Raw genomic sequence first — 12883 nt, forward strand, 5'->3', positions numbered from 1 at the left:
AATAATACAAAGGAAAGCAAGAACAAAAAAACAAATAAAATGAGAAATGAGGAAGGGAATATAATAAGAGATAAGAGCTTTATAAAATGAAATAATGAAGTCCTTTCTAAGTATAAAGGCAAAGGGGAAAGCATAAAGGGAAAGAATTAATAGACTACATAAACAAGAAAAGTTCCTGTACCCTCAAGAAATTAACAAGCAAAAGCATATGACAACCTAGGTAAAGCTATTTCAGATGTATATAGTTAACAAATCATCTAAAATAATATTATGAACACCTATTAGAAAATAGGAAAAGAATATGAATAGGCAACTCAAAATGGGCATAAGAATTATAAATGCCCAATACATATTTGAAAAAAATGCTTAATCTGAATAGTAATGAAAAAGATGAAAAAATGAAACAAGACATGTATTTGAAATACAATAGCCAGAGTTGGTAAAAGTGTACTCATAACCTTTGACTTTATTTCCAAAAATATATGCTGAGGAAAAAATTACAGAGTATAAATATGTGTATTTACAAAGCAATATATCCCAGTATTAATCATAGGAAAAAATAGAAGTAACTTAAATGTTTAACGAGAGGAAATTGGATAAATATGTTACATCTGTAGTATAGGATATTATACAGTGCTTAAAATTACATTTTTGAAAGCTTACGACATACAAAACCTTTCATGTTTTATTAAGCAAAATAGGCAGCTAGTCTGACAAATAGATATGAAGTTTATAGACTGAAATGTTAAAAGAAACTTGAAATGCATGTGACTTTTATTTTTTTTAATTTGCTTTCCGGTTTCTCAAATCAATGATCTAAAATTAACACATGTTTATCTTTGAAATCAAGTTTAAAAGTAGTGACTATTTTTTACAAGTGTAAATATTAAGTAAATTTCCCTGAAAAATTTCAGTGAAATAAATGGTTTCTAGGAAAATATAATTGATCAAAATTGATTTAAGACGTTTCAAAACTATCAAAAAATTGCCTGTGAAAAAAATCTCCAGGGCTAGCCTGTCTTACTATGAATACTTTCACATTTCCAGAAGGGGTCAAATTAGTTCCACTAGTAATCATTCCAAAGTTAGAAAAAGAAAGTTTCCTGATAGATTGTGTAGCAAAATACAATGAAAATAGAACAGATATCTATAGCCCAGTTGCACTTATAAATACAGATACAAATATTTTCTAAATTTTAAAAAATGAACAAATTTAGACCAATAGCATGTTAAAATATAACAAAATGAGATTCTAAATTTTAGTTATCTCAGAAATTATACAAAGGGTTTTAACATGCTGAAGTTGAAGCTCCAATACTTTGGCCACCTGATGCGAAGAGCTGACTCATTGGAAAAGGCTCTGATGATGGGAAAGGTTGAGGGCAAGAGGAGAAGGGGGCGACAGAGGATGAGGTGATTGAATGGCATCACTGACTCAATGGACATGAATCTGAGTGAACTCAGGGAGATGGTGAAGGGCAGGGAAGCCTGGCGTGCTGCAGTTCATGGAGTCACAAAGAGTCAGACACAACTTAGCACCTGAATGACAACAACAATAACAAGATGAAATTTTACATCAATAAATCAAAGGACAAAACCATCCAGTGATTTCAATAGATAATAAAAAGGAATTTGATCAAATTCAATATCCAGTTCTTAATAACCTGGAAGGAGTAGCACATTTCTTTACTGTGTTAAAGTCTGGGGTAGTGGATAAAAGCAAATGTCAGTACCAAATTTCATGGATATGAATCCTGACTTCTACTCACTAGAAATAAACAGCATAATCCTGACTGTGCTGGAAGTTCTAGCCTCAGACATTTTGTTTGTTTGTTTGCAATTGGCATGATGTTCACCTGGAATATTCAAAAGAAAACCATAAAAAACACTTTTGAGGTAAAGGTACTTGGAACATGAGAAAAAACAAAAATTCACTTTGCATTGCAAATCCCTTTCTACTGCCTGAGAACTTAAAAAAAATTGTTTATCATAAGCAGGTATTATCTGTTCAATTTTTTAAAAAAGGATGGAGCCAGAGTGGGACACCTACAACATATTTTCAGGGCAATATGTGGAATTTGGAAAATTTAAATTAAAGAGGGGAAAGTCATGATTTAGAATAAAAATTAGAATATATGAAATACTTACGGGTGAAATGATATGACATTGTGGAATTTTCTTCAGAATGATTTAGTGCAAAATTGTGTGTGTGTTTGTGTGTATAATGTGTGTGTAGAGTGAATAAGGATTGAGGGTGTACAGTTAAAACAAGACTGATCATGTTTGAACATTTTTAGTTTGGATATGCGTATACATGAATTCACTATACTAGTCTCTATAAAAAGTTAAAAATAAATCTGAGTTTAGAGAAAACCTAATAATATATAAATTATAGTTCCAAATTAATAACTGTAAAAATTATTTGTCTTGATTTATTCACAATGTTATTCCTATTTGGCATAGTGAAACTTAGTTGTTTAAATTAAAATGTACTATTTAAATTTTAAAAATAAACATTTTGAAAAGTAATCTAAACAAACTGAAAAATTATTAAAACCAATTAAAATCCTGTAGGGTAGCTGAATTCATAATGAAATGTACAAAATAAAACATACTCTTAAATAACAGCAAAACCCAGTTAGACAAAAGGAATGATACAGTGATCCCAGATGAAAAACAACAATATACATAAAATATTTAGGAATAATGTTCATGATAATATACAGAACTCTCTATAAAAATACTTATGGAAATACATAAAATAATCTGTAAAGAAATTGAATAAGATACCACTTTTCTGGATGGAAAAATGAAATATTGAATGAATGTCAATTATTTTGAATTTAGTAATATAGTTCCTACAAGTCAAATCAAATCCCACCGAGTTTCATCTGGGAAGGCAAGGAGAGGTAATACTATTTGATGTAATGAGTCAAAAGGCTTTTTGGGAAAACAGATAAAAAATTATTCAGAACATTTGTCAGGGGCAGTAAGAAGCAACTGGGACTGATTTACTTGACAATGTATTAAAATGTGTCACAGACACAATAATTAAAACAGTAGAATATGTCTCAGTCAGCACACACTCGGTTCTGCTGCAGTAACAAACAAGCCCAAAGTATAAGCATCTTAGAAACAAAGACTTTTATCTTGTTTCTGATGCATGTTTGCTAGAGGTTGAGGCCTCCCCTCTATGTCTCTGTACTCCACCGCTGATTCCATCAGCGGTGGAGTAAAGAGTTCTGAAGATATTCCACTGGCAAGTAAATGTTCCAACCCAGCCCACCTAATATCTGCTTCTATTTCATGGGTCAGAGCAACTCACATGACCCCATGCAACCCTAAGGAATATATTTGCCAAGTTGTGCAATCTAATCACACTCCTGGTAGCCAGCAAGTCAGGCATGTTGGTGAATAGCATTAATAATTACTACAGATACTGGCAGAAAAATGCAGAGGAGCAACTAACCCACAAACAAACTATGAAGTAGAAGAATAAAATATGTGATGGCATCGTGTCAGGAAAATAAGACAGAAATAAATAATAAAAGCCACTGGGAAAGCTGGTAAATATTTGAAGTAAAAAAGTTAGTCTCTTACCTTGCCCCCTAAATAAACCTCAGATGAATATTTGAAGTAAAAAATATTTGAAGTAAAAATGTTAGTCTCTTACCTTGCCCCCTAAATAAACCTCAGATGAGAAATCTACCCCCCAAATATGAAAAGACAGAGGAAATTCTACACATATATCTTTATATTTAATCATATCTTAATCATATTTATATAATTAAAAGCCTCTCTCTGTATATGTGTGATTGTATGTATACTAATCATATTTATGTATGATTAAGATATAAAAAGAAATAGCTGACTTACAAGCAATGAGATAAATTACTAAAGAAAAAGGATTTGGCCAAACACATTATAATTTGTTAATGTAAACATACATACATACATACATACATAAAAGTTCAATGACAGACTGAGGGAAATATTTATAACAAATATAAAAATTTTAATAAAGGTTAGTATAATCTGAAGAATTTAAACAAATGAAAAACAGAAAAAATTTCCCAAAGAAAAATGGATAAAAGACATGAATAAATATTTCACACAAGAAAAAATATACAAATAACTGAAATCATTTTTAAAAATTAAACCTCGCTAACAAATACAAATTTTAAAACAGACAGTATGCCTTTGCTTAAAACAATGATTTTTTAACTGTTATTTTTTCTGAAAATTCGGAGAAACTGGCCTTCATATTCCTTCCTGATAGAAGTATATTCAGAGTCATTTGTCTGAAAGAAATCTAATAAAATGTATCAAGGATCTTAATAATTTTTATAACCTTTGAACCAGTCATTACTCCATTATAAACCTTAATTCAATGGAAAAATCATCCAGATGCAAAATATTACATACAAGTTGTTTATATGACAATAAGCAAAATAATTAATTTTTTAAAACTCAACTAGAAAAAAACCCTGGCATCCAGCTACAGAATGTATTAAAATAAATGTTAGCGCATCCACAGCCCTGACCTAGCAATGCTTACAAATGTATTTAATGACATGAATAATACAAATATGTTAGTGTTAATTTTTTTTAAATGATGAGTCATCATGAATTTAATTTTAGGAAAATTCAGGGGAAGAATACATATGGTAGAATAAAAATATAAAATTATCTATCAGAACATCCATGTAGCTATTTCTAGAATATTGGCAATTTTTTTTCCTCTTTATTTATTCTTATTGGCTATAATAAGCATGTATTACTGTAACAATCAGAAAAATACATTTTTAAGCAAGGAGGATGTTTTAAAATATCTTTTCTTTTGTTTAGCTTAACAAGATTCTAAATATTTTTAAGTGTCATTATATGTATTTGCCCTTAACTGTGATGACTGAGGATGAGAAAGATAGTAAAGTGCAAGGAAGGTAAATTTTTTTCCCAAGGGCTGCCACTCCTTCCTTCCTATGCCTGTGGCAGACATCACAAATCAATCCCAGCATGCTAGACTTAGATGCTCAGCAAGCATGAGCACTCTGAAGAGCCACTACCTGTCAATCACTTCAAGTGATTTCCCCTCTCAGATGTTGAAAAGATCTCCAAAGTGCTATTCAAAACAAGAATTTCCATTCCAGATCTGCTGTCAGCTCAAGAAAGTTGGTCCCCAATCTGAGCCTCAGAACCCATCTCTATAAAGTGAAGATTACAGAAAACTGGACCAGTTCTGGGAAGTTCTGACCAGCTATTTCTTCTCCTAACATCATCATCATGCTCATCTATCACCCTAAATCCTGCCTTTCCCAAAGCAATCTCATGACAAATCATTGTGTCTGAGCATTTCCTTGAGCTGCTCAACTGTCTCTCATCCCTGTAGATCTGGATTTCTTCACAGTGGCACTGTTGACACTTTGGACTAGATAATTCTCTGTATGGGGGCCAGTGTTATGAATACCAGAATTTTTAGCCACATCCTTGGCCTACTATAGATAGTAGACACCAGAAGCACACCCAGAGTCATGACCATCTGTAACAGTAGTCCCCAAACTTTTTGACACCAGGAACTGATTTCACTAAAGACAATTTTTCCATAGACTGGGGATGAGGGGTGGAGGGATGATTTTAGGATGATTCAAGCGCCTTACATTTATTGTGCACTTTATTTCTATTATTGTTACATCAGCTCCACCTCAGATCATCAGGCATCAGATCCTAGAGGTTGGGGACCCCTGATCTAAGACATCTTCAGTTTTCAGTTCAGTCACTCATTTGTGTCTGACTCTTTGCGACTCCATGAATTGAAGCATGCCAGGCCTCCCTGTCCATCACCAACTCCCAGAGTGTACTCAAACCCATGTCCATCAAGTCGGTGATGCCATCCAGCCATCTCATCCTCTGTCGTCCCCTTCTCCTCCTGCCCCCAATCCCTCCCAGCATCAGGGTCTTTTCCAATGAGTCAACTCTTCACATGAGGTGGCCAAAGTATTGGAGCTTCAGCTTCAGCATCAGTCCTTCCAATGAACACCCAGGACTGATCTTTAGGATGGACTGGTTGGATCTCCTTGCAGTCCAAGGGACTCGCAAGACTCTTCTCTAACATACCAGTTCAAAAGCATCATTTCTTCGGCACTCAGCTTTCTTCACGGTCCAACTCTACATCCATATGTGACCACTGGAAAAACCATAGCCTTGACCAGATGGACCTTTGTTGGCAAAGTAATGTCTCTGCTTTTTAATATGCTATCTAGGTTGGTCATAACTTTCCTTCCAAGGAATAAGCATCTTTTAATTTCATTAAATTAAATGATTTTAATTTATTAAATTCATTAAATTAAATGGTGGCTGCAGTCACCATCTGCAGTGATTTTGGAGCCCCAAAAAATAAAGTCTGACACTGTTTCCACTGTCTCCCCATCTATTTGCCATGAAGTGATGGGACCAGATGCCATGATCTTAGTTTTCTGAATGTTAAGTTTCTTCAAAACATCTTCAGACACTGCCAATGTCCCCGGGGAGGGGGGTGCAAAGTAACCTATAGTGAGCACCTCTGTTGAAGATACTTCTCCTCTGGTGGAAGATAGTAGTTCCTGTAGATTATGGAGTTTGCTGAACGTCATCCCCTCGGCAAAACTGGGGATGGAAAAGAGATGTGAGAACACTTCCCATCTGTGGTCCAGAGCCTTCTTTGAAGAAAAGACCATGTCTCTGAGGGCCTGGAGTGTAGACCCACTCTGCCTACCTTGCACACAGAACAGCTGCCAGGAGGACTGGGACTTTCCACAGAGGGTGTAAATCACCATTCTGGGCTGGATGGGCACTTAGCATAATGGAGTGATTGACAGGTGGATATTTACGCTCAGCTGACAAAATGGGCAAATCAATCAGCGGGTGGCAGTGCAGAAAGAGGTCTGTGGGAGGAATTACAGTCTCCAGGACTACCACGGCCACTCCCTATGGATACCATGGAAGATTCTGTAAGTTTTCTTGCAAATCCCTGCCTTGAGTAGTTAATAATAAGACTCCCTTTCAGCTTCAGGGCTTTCTTGGGTGTCCTCTTTCATGGGCAAAGCAACCATTGCCCCCATCTCCAGATGAGAAAACTGAGACCCAGAGAGGTAAAGAAATGAGACCAGCCACTCGTGACCAAATCGGGCTTGCTGACTGATGTTCAAAGCATTTAGTTCTTCAGATTAAACAAGGGGAAAAATACTCCCCATTTTTGTCAGCACCCAGATGATTTCTAACTTTCAGTTCATCATTTTGGGCTGAGGGGTATGTAACTCAATTAAAGACAGAAACATTAAATGCACAGTAAAACCATCACAGAGGGAGGATTTATAGGGGTATTGATTAAAACCATCAGTAAAGTATTTACCTTAATCAATAGGAAAAGGTGATTTAAATGTTTAGGTGTCTCCTGTACTTCTGTCGGCCAAGGCTTCCTTAAAAGCATGCACTTTATGTGATAACCCGTCTGTTTCCCTATTGTGTGCCCCTTGGCAAAGCTCATCGCCACAACCAAAGTCCCTCTTTTCACACTGCTGCCATTGTTTTTGACCCTTGTTACAGACAGAGTTTGGGATGCAAGATATTTAAGAATCAACACTTAACCAGGCACAGTAAGACAATGAACTGTGGGACTTCCCTGGTGGCATGGTGAATAAGAATCTGCCTGCCAATGCAGCGGACACGGGTTCGATCCTTGGCCTGGGAAGATCCCACATGACACAGAGCAGCTAAGCCTGTGCACCAAAACTTCTGAGCCCTTGCTCTAGAGTCCATGCTCTACAGCAAGAGAAGCCTCCTCAATGAGAAACCCACACACCGCAGCTAGAGAGTAGCCCCTGCTTGCTGCAACTCGAGAAAGCTTACATGTAGCAACAAACACCCAGTGCAACCAAAAATAAAAATAAATAAATAAGAATTTTTTAAAAGACTTAGCAGGTGAAAAAGTCCTAAAACAATTAAAAAAAAAAAAAAAAAGATGAACTGTGATGCAGCCTGACAAAGATCCAGGCAACCAAGCAGGGTCTCTGGAGTGAGAACTGCCCCTCAGGAGGTGTCGGACCCTGGCACCCTTACCTCATTCAATTAGTTGCTAGAAACCCCATGACCTTGGGTGAGGAGTGTCTGCAGCTCAAGCAGACCCCAAAGAAGCTGACAGCTGGAGGCTGCCTGCTGACCTCACTTCCCACAACTGGGCAGTGAGGTCCAAGCAGCACATTTCTAAGCCCACCACAACCCCTCGAGATATCAGGAGAGGGTATCTAGACACCTTATGTTAAACTTGATCTCTGGGAGTCTTTGTTCAAAAGAGATGGTAAATCAAGGGCCATTTGAAACCAAGGTTGACTGTATTTTTCCTTAAACACTGAATCCCAACAGGACTCTGTGGTGGCATGGTTGAGGTGTAGAAATTTCTAGTCATTTATATTGTAAAAGACACTTGGCCAGGAGGGAGTTAAGTCACTTGAATCCTAGCCCCAATTAGTACTTTCTTTTTGGGAGAACTTTCTTGGGTCTCTTCCCTCTTCTGGATCTCAGTCTTCATCTCTTCAAGAAATATGCTGCCTTAGAAGAGTGTTTCCCAATTTTACCCATCATTAGGATGCTCCTGGAGAGCATTTATTAAAATTTGGGTTTCAGAAGCATAACTGAAATCTCCAGGGAAGTAGCCAAGGAATCTGTTTTCAGCAGAGCCCCAGCTGATCAGAGCTGATCAGTTGACTATGAAAGTTGAGTAGGGTCCCCAAAGTCAGACCTGCGACATCAGAGTCACCTGGCAAAGTTTGCACAGCAGTGATTCTCCAGCCCCGGAATGGAAGATTTTGATTCAAATTCAGTGTTTAAATATAAACAGGAATACCCTGGCCATCTTGGTGGCTGCTCTTGGTTTGGGGGTAGTCCTGCACTGACAGAAACATGGTGGCCACAAAGAAGATGAAAGGGCCACTGGAGTCAGTCAATTCTAGGCTCCAACTGGTTATGGAAAGTGGAAAGTACATGCTGGGGTACAAGCAGACTCTGAAAATGATCAGACAAGGTAAAGTGAAACTGGTCATCGTTGTCAACTGCCCAGTCTTGAGGAAATCTGAAGCAGTGTGTTATGCCATGTTGGCCAAAACTGGTCCATGACTATAGTGGCAATATTACTGAATTGGGCACATAATGTGGATAATACTACAGAATATGCACACTGGCTATCATTGATCCAGGTGATTCTGATATCATTAGAAGCATGCCAGAACACACTAGTGAAAAGTAAATCTTGTACAATGTTTCTGTGACCAGAGCTTTTAAAAAAAAAAATATATATATATATATATGAATGATGACACTCAATAGAATAGACTGATTGCATGAAAAGCCCTAATTCTTTACCCTGATTGTCCCCATGCCTTTTTTCCTGTGACTTTAGAGGTCATTCTAAAAAGGCAGAGAATATTTCTCTCCCCCCATGTGATATGTTTGGCCAATAGACATAACTGTGTATTCATTCTTGTCCTTGGCCTCCAGAGGCTTTGCATAGTTCTACTTACTTCTTTGCACTCCTGTCATCACCACAAGAAGTTCATGCCTGGCCTAGTCCACCGGTCCCAGAGACCCATGAAGCAGAGCTGCCCAGCTATAAGGTGTCCCAGCCAAGTCCAGCCTAGACCAGACCGCCATCCAACCTGTAGACACTTGAGTGTCACCAGTCTCAATGAGTCAGCCTCCAGCTGAGCTCCTGACTAATGAGAAAGCAACTCTTGTGGTACACCACTAAAGTTATGTGATTGTCCTACAGCATTAATGTTGTCCCAGTGAACTGATACAGTTAATACAATAGTAGCTAATAGTTGGGAGAAGGCAATGGCAACCCACTCCAGTACTCTTGCCTGGAGAATCCCAGGGACGGGGGAGCCTGGTGGGCTGCCATCTATGGGGTCACACAGAGTCAGACACGACTGAAGCAACTTAGCAGCAGCAGCTAATAGTTATTGAGCTCTTGCTAATTGCCAGCCACCGTGTTGATTGTTCTACACATTTTAATTGTTTTAAGTCACAAAGGAACCATAAGACTTGACTATTATTATCCCCATTTTACAGATTAAGCAATTGAGGCACAGATTACTGAAGTAGCTTGCCCAAGATCAGATGTCCAGTCTGTGCTGGGCTCCAGGAATCTCAGAAAACCTGAAATGTGGGAGACGGGGAACTGGAAGGTCAGCGGAAGGAACGAGAAAAGGACACTGAAGGAAGAGAGAAAGTTGAGAAATGTTTTATTATGTTATGGGTCTGAGTACAGAGAGGAAAAGGGATAATTATTGCTGTGATTATAATTATAGCACAGTCTCAGAAAAACAGACCATTTGCAAAGTCCTTCCTTCACAATAAGTGAGAGTAAAAGTCGCTTCATCATGGACTGTAGCCCGCCAGGCTCCTCTGTCCATGGAATTCTCCAGGCAAGAATACTGGAGTGGGTAGCCGTTCCCTTCTCCAGAGGATCTTTCTCTCCTAGGAATTGAACCCGGCTCTCCCACATTGCAGGCAGATTTGCAGATTCTTTACTATCTGAGCCACCAGTGGGGATAATAATAGGATCACTATATAAAAGCTGAGTTAATTCATACAAAGTCCTTAGAACAGAACTTAGCATGGGGTAGGAGTCTATACAAGTCTATGTAAGTATTAGCTTTGTTTGTATTGATGGACCCCCATTCTCCACCCCTCTTGACTCCCTTTCCTTTTCTCTGGCTCCTAGGAAATATGCCCAGAGGGTTAGGATAGGCTCTATGCACTGGCAAAATGGGAACATGACTTAGGAGAAGGAAGCTCCTTCTCCTAAGGAGGTCAACAGACAGGACACATCAAACATTAAGCTGGGGAGTAGAGCTTGTAGGTACACCCTCCTCCCATGACAAGGATGGGGCTTAAGACAGTTCCCATCCTCAGATCTCAAAGGTCTGCACCTCTCACCCCTCCCATGTCCATCCCTCTTCCTGGCTTCCTTTCACCGCCTCAACCTGAGGTCTCCCCTTCATTGTCCCTCTGGCTTTTCAGGGGACCCTCTTGGTGTTGTCTTGATCTCTCCTCTCCTTGAATCCATTCTATTTGAAATTCTATTTAATGGAAGCCACATCTAATCCTTTTGGGAAGCAGGGCCTAGACATCATAAATAAACACATTTGGGTTAACTGGGGAGCAGGCCAGGGAGAAGGCAGAATTATAGAATATTTTTTTTAAGTGGATGCAGCTTTATTTCTCTTAAGTATTTACAGGGACTCTTTGGCCTCTGCCATTCTATGAATCTAACTGCTGACAAACTATTTCTAAGTTGAGGTCCTGCTGGGACCACTTTGTGGACTAAATTAGAGGACAGGCTTCCAGACTAATTGTAGGTCAGCGGTTGTATTCATTACAAAGGAATCTCCGATATTCATCGTTAAGTAGGTTGAAGCAGGGTCTGCCTCAGTCCTCATCCTGTTCACATAGGGCATGGCTCAAGCAAGCCTGACTTCATAGGTTCAACTAAGGGCCTGACCTGGCGCTCTTAACACAGACATGGCATCTGGGGCTGTAGTCGATGCCTTTCAAGGGTGCTCTCTGCTCGTCCTTTTTTAAAGGACCACCAATGCAGGATGAGGAGGCAGTGGGGAAGCGGGGAGACTGCAGTTATATTTGTGCCACATGACTCACCCCTCTTCATTCATTCAACATTGAGCACCTACAAGTCACCAGTCACAGAAGGCAGCTGGGCATGGGCATCTAGCGCTAGCCGAAGTAAACAAAGGGACAGGTTAAAGCAAGGATACAAGAAGATGATCTCAGGAGTTCCCTGGTGGTCCTGTGGCTAAGATTCTGTGCTCCCAAGCCTGAGGCCCCAGGTTCAATCCCTGGTCCAGGAACTAGATTCCACATGACACAACTAAGATTCCGTGCAGCCAAATAAATAAATATTTTAAGAAAAGAAGATGATCTCAGATAGTAGAAAATGCTATGTGGCTTCCCTGGTGGCTCAGCCAGTAAAGAATCTGCCTGCAGTGCAGACCTGGGTTTAATCCCCTGGTCGAGAAGATCCTCCGGAGAAGGGAATGGCAACCCACTCCAGTACTCTTGCCTGGAGAATTCCATGGACAGAGGAGCCTGGTGGGCTACAGTCCATGGGGTCGCAAAGAGTCAGACACGACTGAGTGACTAATGCATGCAGAAAACAAAACAGGGCAGTGAGATTGGAAGTGACTGCAAGCTAGGCGGAGGCAACCACGGGCGTCCACTAAGATGATGGTGACTTGGACTTGGATGGTGGGGATGATTGAAATGTGAATTGACCAATATTTTGATTGTAGTATTTGCTGGGCTTGATGATGGGTTGGATGAGAGGTAGGGGTAAGAAGGATGAAGGTTGACTCTGAAGTTTTCATCCTAGACCCCAGTATGGTTGATGGTGCCATTGACCAAACTGGGGAAGGAAAAAGAACAAGCTTAATGGGCTGTTACAGGCTGAATTGTATTCTCTCCAAATTCATGTTAAAATCTTAACCCCAGTATTTAAAATGTAGCCTTGTTTGGAGAAGGGTCTGAAGAGAAAACTAAGATGAGGTCATGAAGGTGGTCCCTACTCCATTATGACTGGTGTCCTTGTAAGACGAGAAGATTATGACACAGATGTTTCAGAGGAAAGACCACAGAAAGACATAGGGAGAAGATGGCCAGATATAGACCAGGGAGAGAGGCCTCAGGAGACACCAACCCTGTGGACACCTTGATCCAGACTTCTGGTCTCCAGAACTGTGAGAAAATCAATGTTAATTAAGCCGCTCAGCCTGTGCTAATTTGTGACAGCAGCCCTAACACAATATTACAGGGGAAAACCAGGATTCCCAACATG

At 39.3% G+C, this 12883-nt stretch overlaps 1 pseudogene; it reads left to right on the top strand.

Moving 5' to 3' along the window:
* The first annotated feature begins 8934 nt into the window (after positions 1-8934).
* Positions 8935-9277, top strand: LOC122690629 (annotated as a pseudogene).
* Positions 9278-12883: the final 3606 nt, after the last annotated feature.

The sequence above is a fragment of the Cervus elaphus genome, chromosome 4 (assembly GCF_910594005.1).
Source record: "Cervus elaphus chromosome 4, mCerEla1.1, whole genome shotgun sequence".
NCBI lineage: Eukaryota > Metazoa > Chordata > Mammalia > Artiodactyla > Cervidae > Cervus > Cervus elaphus.